Here is an 8,541-nt window from a genome sequence, read left to right as displayed (position 1 = left end):
AACCCCCATAAGATATGTTCATGTCCTAATCCCTGGAACCTCTGAATGTTACTCCATTTGGAAACAGGATCTTTGCAGATGTAATTAAAGATCTTTAAAGATCTTGAGATCATTCTGGATTATCCAGGTGGATCATAAATCCAATGACAAGTGTCCTCATAAGAGAAAGGCAAAGGAAAATCTGAGACAAGATGAGACAGGAGGAAGCAATGTGATACAAAGGCAGAGACTGGAGAGATACAGCCATACACCCACCCAAATGCTGACAGCTACTATAAGCTAGAAGAAACAAAGGATAGATTCTTCCCTGGAGACTCTAGAAAAAATGCAACTCTGCTAATACCTTGATTTCAGACTTCTAGCTTCCAGAATTGTCACAGAATACATTTCTGTTGTTCAAAGCCACCCTTTTGTGATGATTTGTTACAACAGCCACAGAAAACTAATACATAGATCAAGGGGACCAAAAAATCTCTAAGGGACTTAGAAGATTTGAATAACAACACAATTACCAAGCTTGATTTGATGAATACATGTAGAATATTACACTCAGTAACTGCAGATATGTACATTCCTTTCAAGAATATGTGAAACATTTACAAAAATTGAACATACTGGGTCATAAAGCAAGTCTTCTCATGACTGAGGTTTGGTATCATAGCAACTACATTCTCTGACCACATGTAGTTAAGTCAGAAATCAACAACCAAAAGACAGCCAGGAAACTCCCATATTTCTACTCTTCCAATCAACTTATAGGTCAGAAAATCATAATGGAAATTAGAAAACATATAGAACTGAAGGCATTGGTACTATCATAGCAATATAACTTCCATTTTAGTAAGGCCCTAATCCAGGGATTTTTATCCAGCACACTGGTGAATGCTGTACCCTTCACATGTGTACTGCCAAAATGATCCATGTAAGACATTAATTTTTGCTATAATTGGTTAGATACATCATTATGGTGTTGGGGTTCAGAATGAGTAACCCTAAAATGTGCCTTTGTGGTATGTGGATTATTTTGAGCTAAAGCAACTGAGATCCTGCAGGCTCATGAGAAACTTCTGTCCCCCACCCTTAACTACCTAGAAGAATTTAAATTAGGGGCCTTGCCCTGGCCGGTTTGGCTAAGCAGTAAAACATCAGCCCGCGGACCAATGAGTCCCGGGTTCGATTCCAGCCAAGGGCATGTACCTTGGTTGCAGTTCGTCCCTGGCCCTGGTCGGAGTCATGCGGGAGGCAACCAGTCAGTGTGTCCCTCTCACATCGATGTTTCTCGCTCTCTCTCCCTGTCTCTCCCTCTTTCTCTACCTGAAGATAAATAGAAAAATATCCTCAGTGAGGATTAAAAAATAAATAAATAAACTAGGGGGTCTGCCAGTAATAAGTTATTAATCAGAAATAACTTTTTAGGACCTATCTGTAGGGCAAGGCAAATTACTAATTACTGAACATCTGTTCTTCTCATCATTCTGCAAATGACATTACTCCCCTCTGAAGCCACAAGGCATCTTACTTCATCCTTAGCTCAGAATGCCATATACCTCATTTTAACTTCTGTCCCTGAACCTCATGCATGTAGTGTCTCTATCTCGTGTGTATGTATGTGATTAAATTTGGTTATTTTCTCTTGTTAATCTGTCTCATGTATATTTCATTATGTTCCAAAAGAACATTGAAGGGTAGAGAAAAGTTTCTTTTTCACCCACAATGGAAAAATCTAATGACGACTGGGCCAAAGCAGTCACTGACAGGGTACAACTTGCCATAAAGAAGAAGAAACACCATCTACTAAAGGGAAATCAAATGAACATATTAGTAACTGGTTGATTTTATGGGCAGTAAGAGACTTTCTCATATTACACTTAAAAACATAATATATTTTAATAGTTATTCTTCAAAATCTTCAGTGATTTGTTCTGGTACATGGAGATGGGAATAATATTATCTGCAATCATTGACTCAACAATATTGGACAGTTATAACACAGGTTAATAATTACTATAACTGTCCATAGTCACAAATATTAATCTGTTTGACTTTTTGGGTTGTTTTTTTCCCTATTTCCCATTAGGTTGTGAGTTTCTCTAAAGCAGGATAAATATTTATGTAAATTTGTATATGTAAAGAAAAGACTAATTCGCCCTGGCCAGTTTGGCTCAGCGGTTAGAGCATCGGCCTGCAGTCCGGAGAGACCCGGGTTCGGTTCCCGCTAAGGGCACGTACTTCGGTTGCAGTTTGTCCCCGGCCCTGGTTGGTCGTGCGGGTGGCAGCCACTCGATGTGTCCCTTCACATCGATGTTTCTCTCTCTCTCTCCCTTCCTCTCTCTCCCTCCCAATCTATCTGAACAAAAAATGGAAAAATATCCTCGGGTAAGGATTAAAAAAAAAAAAAAAGAAAAGACTAATTCAAGACTAATCCAACATTAATAGCAGTTATCTGGGGGTAATGGGATTCTGAGTGGATTTAATAGTTCTTGGTAGCTGTCACTGTTTTCTATGTTCCCTACAATGAACATGTATCACTTTTATAATCAGAAAAATATTCCAAAGCCTATAGTTTAAAAAGTAAATGCAAACAACATTAAGGAAGTATAAATTGGAATTCTACACATTAAAATGTTCGTTTTGGCTTCTAGAAACAGAAACCCCAAGTAAAAAAAAAAAAAAATGCTTCGAAATCAAGGCTATTCATTGGCTCACCAATAAGGTCTAGAAAGGGCAACGGGGAGGGAGTAGTTCAGTCAGGGCTCCAGTTCTGTTCTGGGCCATGTTCTTTGACCTCAGGCTGCCAGCAACATGGCTGCATAGCCCCAGGCCTCATATACATAGACCTCAGTGTCAGGATGAAGAGGGCCCATCCCATGACTTCTGGTAGCTCTCTATTATGAGCAAGCAAGTTCATTCCCAAAAGCTCTCAGTAAACTTCCTCTCAAAGTCTCATTGGCCCATTTCTGAACCAATATTTAGACTTGCTTTCCAGGGCCATTTACTGGCAAGAGTTTGGATTTATTCTAATAAAGTTTACCCCTGGAATTCAGAGTAGAATCAGTTTCTCCTTAAGCACATGGGCTGAAAGGGAAGCTACAAGAGCAAAAATCGGGGTTAAGTTGGGAGGTTTGAGTGAGTGCTCAGTAGGCAACAATGCCCATTATAAGCTCATGTACCTAATCTGTGGGGGGCCTATCCATTACACAACCTCATCCCAACTTCTCCAGGCCCTCCTCTTAATAAATATCTCCCACCCTCGCTGGTTTGGCTCAGCGGTTAGAGCATCGGCCTGCAGTCTGGAGAGACCCGGGTTCAGTTCCCACAAAGGGCACGTACCTCGGTTGCAGTTTGTCCCTGGCCCTGGTTGGGTCGTGTGGGTGGCAACCACTCGATGTGTCCCTTTCACATCGATGTTTCTCTCTCTCTCCTTCCCACTCTATCTGAACAAAATATCAAAAAAATATCCTCAGGTGAGGATAAATAAATAAATATCTCCCTAATCAATATATGTATACAAAATTATGTATTGTACTGATTAGAATGAAGAAAGACATAACTTGTGTCTATTTAATTACAAAATATATAAGGGTTTGCCTAAAAATAGTTAAAACTTGGGACATGGGGTGAGTACAGAGACTTTGTCACTAAGAATGAGTCTTTGTATGGCTTTAAATACCCTAATGTCACCTTTCCCACAGAATATTTCATTGCAATTGTTCAATATTTTTAAATGAATAAATGCATGACTAACTTAACTCTATCTTAAATCTTATTTAACATCAACAGTCCTTTTTTCTTTCATCAGGTCTTAAAACATAAGCTGTACTATGAGATACACTTATCCTTAAGGAAAAGCAAAGTTTATTATTGCCATGTTTAAATCTTTTCATCTCTCCTACCCTATCCCACATATTATTTTAATATCTCCTATCTTATCTCACATAATTATTAGTAAAGTGAAATTGCTCAGAGAGCAAGAGAAGAAAAATTTTATGAAAAAAAATCCAAAAATGGTACATGTCTCTTCTAAGTAGTCAAGTAAGAACTAATTGAATCAGAGAAGATTGTGATAGATAACATTCAGACATATAGGTAATTTATTTTAATTGCTACATTGCTACTTCATTTTAAATTTACTGTTACTTTCATGAAGGTATTAGCATGGCAAACTTAAAAACGTAGCTCTGATAGAGCTGAACTATATTAGAATAAAGAAGAAGGAGTACTTTTTTAATCCCTGGGAGATCAAATGGTACCAATACTGCATTTGACAAAGAAATGACTTGCATCTGTATAATGCAACTGAAAGTCTAAATGCAAAGCTATTGGAATGATCTTTATTTGAAGGTAAGAGGATTAGAAACATGTGAATAACTCAAGTCTCAATAGTTGAACACAGAGATTACTGCTTACAGTAAAGATATATAGCCACTCAGGGGACTCTTCTCTATTCGGTATTTCTTTCTATGTTGGATTTTGTTTTTTCCTTTTACATCTCATCATTCGAATCCTAAATTCCATCCTAGCTGGGGAACAGATATAATGATGCAGATTTTCTCCATATCTGATGAATTTAGGAGCTGAAGGAAATGACTTTAGGCTGAAGGAGGCTGTAGAACAAAAGCTTTTGCTACCAGTACCCTGTTGCAGGCCTGTGCCTTTCACTCAGTCATTCACAAATATTTCTGGGATCAGGCATTGTGCTGGGGCTACAGGAGTAAACAGACAAAGGGGTTTCTGTCCCTCATGGAGTTTCCATTCCACTGAGGTGCCACGTATTAAGCAAGTAACCACATTAGCCAAACAATGACAAGCACTGTGAAGAAAATTACTAGATGCTGTGAGAGGGCGTAACAGAGGACATTATTTTACTTGAGGTAATCAAGGAGACGCATTCTGAAAAAGGTACATTTCTGCTAAGATGAGAGGATGGGTGTAAGTCAACAAGTTAGAAAGAGAACTTTGCAGGCAGAAGGAACATGACAGAAGGTACTACATTATCTAAGAACTGAAAGAAAGGGAAATGAGACGAGAATGGAGAGAAAAGGAGGGAAAGGGATATGGTGTCTGAAGGGAAGGTAGGAAACAGTTAAGTTATGCATGTCCCTGTACATCTGGTTGAGGCATTAGTGTTTCTATTTGAATGGAAAGAGGTAAGGAAGATATGACTTACATTTTATAAGGGCAAGTAACTGCCCTAAGGAAAGTGACCTGCAGGAAAGAAAATAAAAGGAGAGACCAATTTGAGAGTTCTGGCAATACTCCAGTGAAGAGACAGTGGTGTGGCCTAGTGGGATGGTAGTGGGATACAAAGAAATAGTAGACTGCAAATTTATTTTGGAGTTAGGACAGACAGGACTTGAGGCACTAAATATTGAAGGTGAAAGAAAGAATGGTTTAAAGGATGACTCAGCTACTCTGATATAGACCTTGATAGATGATCATGTCCATACAAAGCTGGAGTTTTATCAGATAGTGCAATGAAAGGAGAGGTGGATGAGTGATGGAAATGATGAATCAGCCATGAACTCAGCTAGATAAGACAGGCAGGTAGGGTAGACAACTAGAGAAAAGGAAGAGTTGCTTATGAGTGAGAAGCCTCCATGAGGTTGAAGAGCCACTGCAAGGATGGCTGTCCTTAATCAAGAAACCAGCAGGATAGGTCATCACCAAAAGGCACAATGTTTGACTCAGCAGTCAGATTGCTTCTCTATATCCCAAAGTCCTCAAAGCAACAAGGGAACGCTTCTGGATGCCATGAAGTTTCTGGGTGGTATCTACAGCGCACACACAAGACAGTGGCATATCAGAGTGCAGGGAGAATTTGAGCAACAAAAGTACTTAACTGAAAGAGAAAACAAATTAATTAACTTTGAAATCCTTTCCACTTGGCATTAATGCAACAGATTCTTGCATAACAAAGTCTCATTTCCCCATTGTGCCAAGTGACCATTTGCATGTTCTAACTCATGATCTTAGAGCTACTCTTTGTATTAAAGTAATTTGATTTAATTTAAACAAGATAGATGAAATACACTTGAAGAGTTAAGTGAAACATTATATCCTCAGATATAGTGAATTGTAGTCTATAGTGGAAAATGGAATTAATTTTATATTTGCACTATCCACAGCTACTTGGTGTAAATTGTTGCTTCCAAAAGGAAAGCATATAGAGTTAAGTTTGTCTATTTCACTCTTTAAAGCAGTATTTGTTTTTAACATTTAAAGAAAATTTCAAAAGAAACAAAAATGTTTGCATGACTATGATGAAGACTCATACAAAATTTCTCAAAACTAATTCCTGTAGAGACTATTTTTGGCCAGTATAGATCAAAATGTAATCTGGAGAAAGATATAACAAATTAAAAATATGCTGCTATTGTCAATTTTCTTATTATAGCCCAGCATTGAAGGATTTGAAAGGAAAATCATTTAAAACACTGTATGGGCCCTGGCTGGTTTGGCTTAGCGACTAGGGCGTTGACCCGCTAACCAATGAGTCCCAGGTTCGATTCCAGTCAAGGGCACATATCTTGGTGGTGGTTTGTCCCAGCCTTGGTCAGGGTCATGCGGGAGGCAGCCAGTCGATGTGTCTCTTTCACATCTCTCTCTCTCTCTCCCTCTCTCTCTCCCTCTCTCCCTCTCTCCCTTCTTCCCTCTCTCCCACTCTATCTGAGATAAATGGAAAAATATCCTCCAGTGAGGATTAAAAAATAAATAAATAAAACACTGTATGGATCTTGATATTGGTTTTAAGAGATAGCAAAACTCATGATGTTGGTGATAGCAATTTATATAATAAAATAAACATATTTTATACTATTTTCTGTGACAATAATTGATCCTGTACAATCTAACCCCATCAAAACATTATAAACATGATATATTCAACTCATGATATACCATGATCATATGAACATGATCTATTAAATTAATGATTCATTTCCAATCTAAGTGTTGCTTTAAAATTTTTTGTTGGAAATTTCAGTTGCTTCAACCTCAGCCAAACACAGTTTTCCTTTTTCTTTAAATTCTCACCTGAGGATGTGTTTACAGAGAGGAAGGGAGAGAGGAGAGGAAGAGGGAGAGAAAGAAACATCAAAGTTGCCTCCCACATCAAAGTTGCCTCCCGTATGCACCCCAACCAGGGGTCGAAACCATAAACTAGATATATGCCCTGACCAGGAATCAAACTCACAACCTTTTGGTGTACAGAACAACGCTCCAATCAGCTGAGCCTCCCGGCCAGTAAAGTTTCTCCATTTTGAAGTTAATGAGAAATCACCCTAAGAACCACAATGTCCCCACAAGTTTCTCTAATTAGTCATTACTTTCAAAAGAACACAAATTATGTGAAAGCCTTGATTATAAAACAATTAGCAATTTACTTAAATGAATCTAAAAAATTAACTTTTATGGAATAAGTATAATTTATGAATTATATATGGCTTTATTTTATTACTTATTCTAATAATAAGCTCAGGGAAAGAACACCCATACACACAAAAACAGTTAAATTCAGTTATTTTAATATTTTATCCTAAATTTACACATTTTTGTCATTATATAAAGGTATATTTATCAAGGAATTGGATGAAGATATGTGTTACTTAATAGTTTGTTAGCTGGACGTATAACATTTAAATATTTAGACATACAGATGAACTTCCCTTTGTATCTTGCTGCAAATGTGAGAACTGAGCCTGCCAAGGAGATCAGGGACATAGGAATTCCGAGGACAGAAGGCCCATCCATGGGGATGTTGACGTTTCCCGCAGGAGTTGACATGAAGATAAAGGTTATCCAGAAATGAAAGTGAGAAGGTAATAACAACCAAATGGTCACTATGGAGATGAGGTGGGAAAATCCCATGGTGTGGGCCTCAGTGCAGTTCACAGAAGGGGAGGGGAGGAATGGAATGGAAAAGGACACCAAGACCACCTCCCCGTTGTAGGAATACGGGGTATGAAAACAAGTATCCCCTCCAGAGGTCGCAGGGAAGCTGTGCTCAGAGGATACCCAAGTTTGGGTTAAGGCAAGTTGGAGGGGAGGGAATATTGGAAGAAATAATATATATATAAGAATGCACATTCTTATATGATCACAGAGCAAATGTTCTAGAAGGTGCAGTGATAGGAACTGTAAAGGAAGAAAGTGATCAAGGATTGTGTCAGGGAAGATTACAGAGAAGTTTGGAGATGAGAATTTCATTTATTAAAAGTAACTTTTTGCACTTTGGGTGATAAAACAGCATTGAAGGATCCAGCGCATCTAATCCCAGTGGAGTTTTGGGGGAAGGGATCATCTGGGCCTAACACAGCTGTGACCTGAAAGTGAAGCTCTTTCTGGGATTGAAATGCAGGACTGGCCCTCTGCCATCCGCCAGCACTGCCAGGTGCCCTGGGCATGTGCGTGGTTGGCCGCAGCAAGCACAAAACACCTGGCTTTTCATGGCCAGTCAATCCAGGAAATTCTCGTTGGCATTCCAGGTGGTCGGACCAAGATGCTTCATGATCTTGGGGCCAACACTCTCAATGGATTAGCCAT

The sequence above is a fragment of the Molossus molossus genome, unplaced genomic scaffold (assembly GCF_014108415.1).
Source record: "Molossus molossus isolate mMolMol1 unplaced genomic scaffold, mMolMol1.p scaffold_m16_p_17, whole genome shotgun sequence".
Classification (NCBI taxonomy): domain Eukaryota; kingdom Metazoa; phylum Chordata; class Mammalia; order Chiroptera; family Molossidae; genus Molossus; species Molossus molossus.
Note: the sequence above shows the minus strand (reverse complement) of the source record.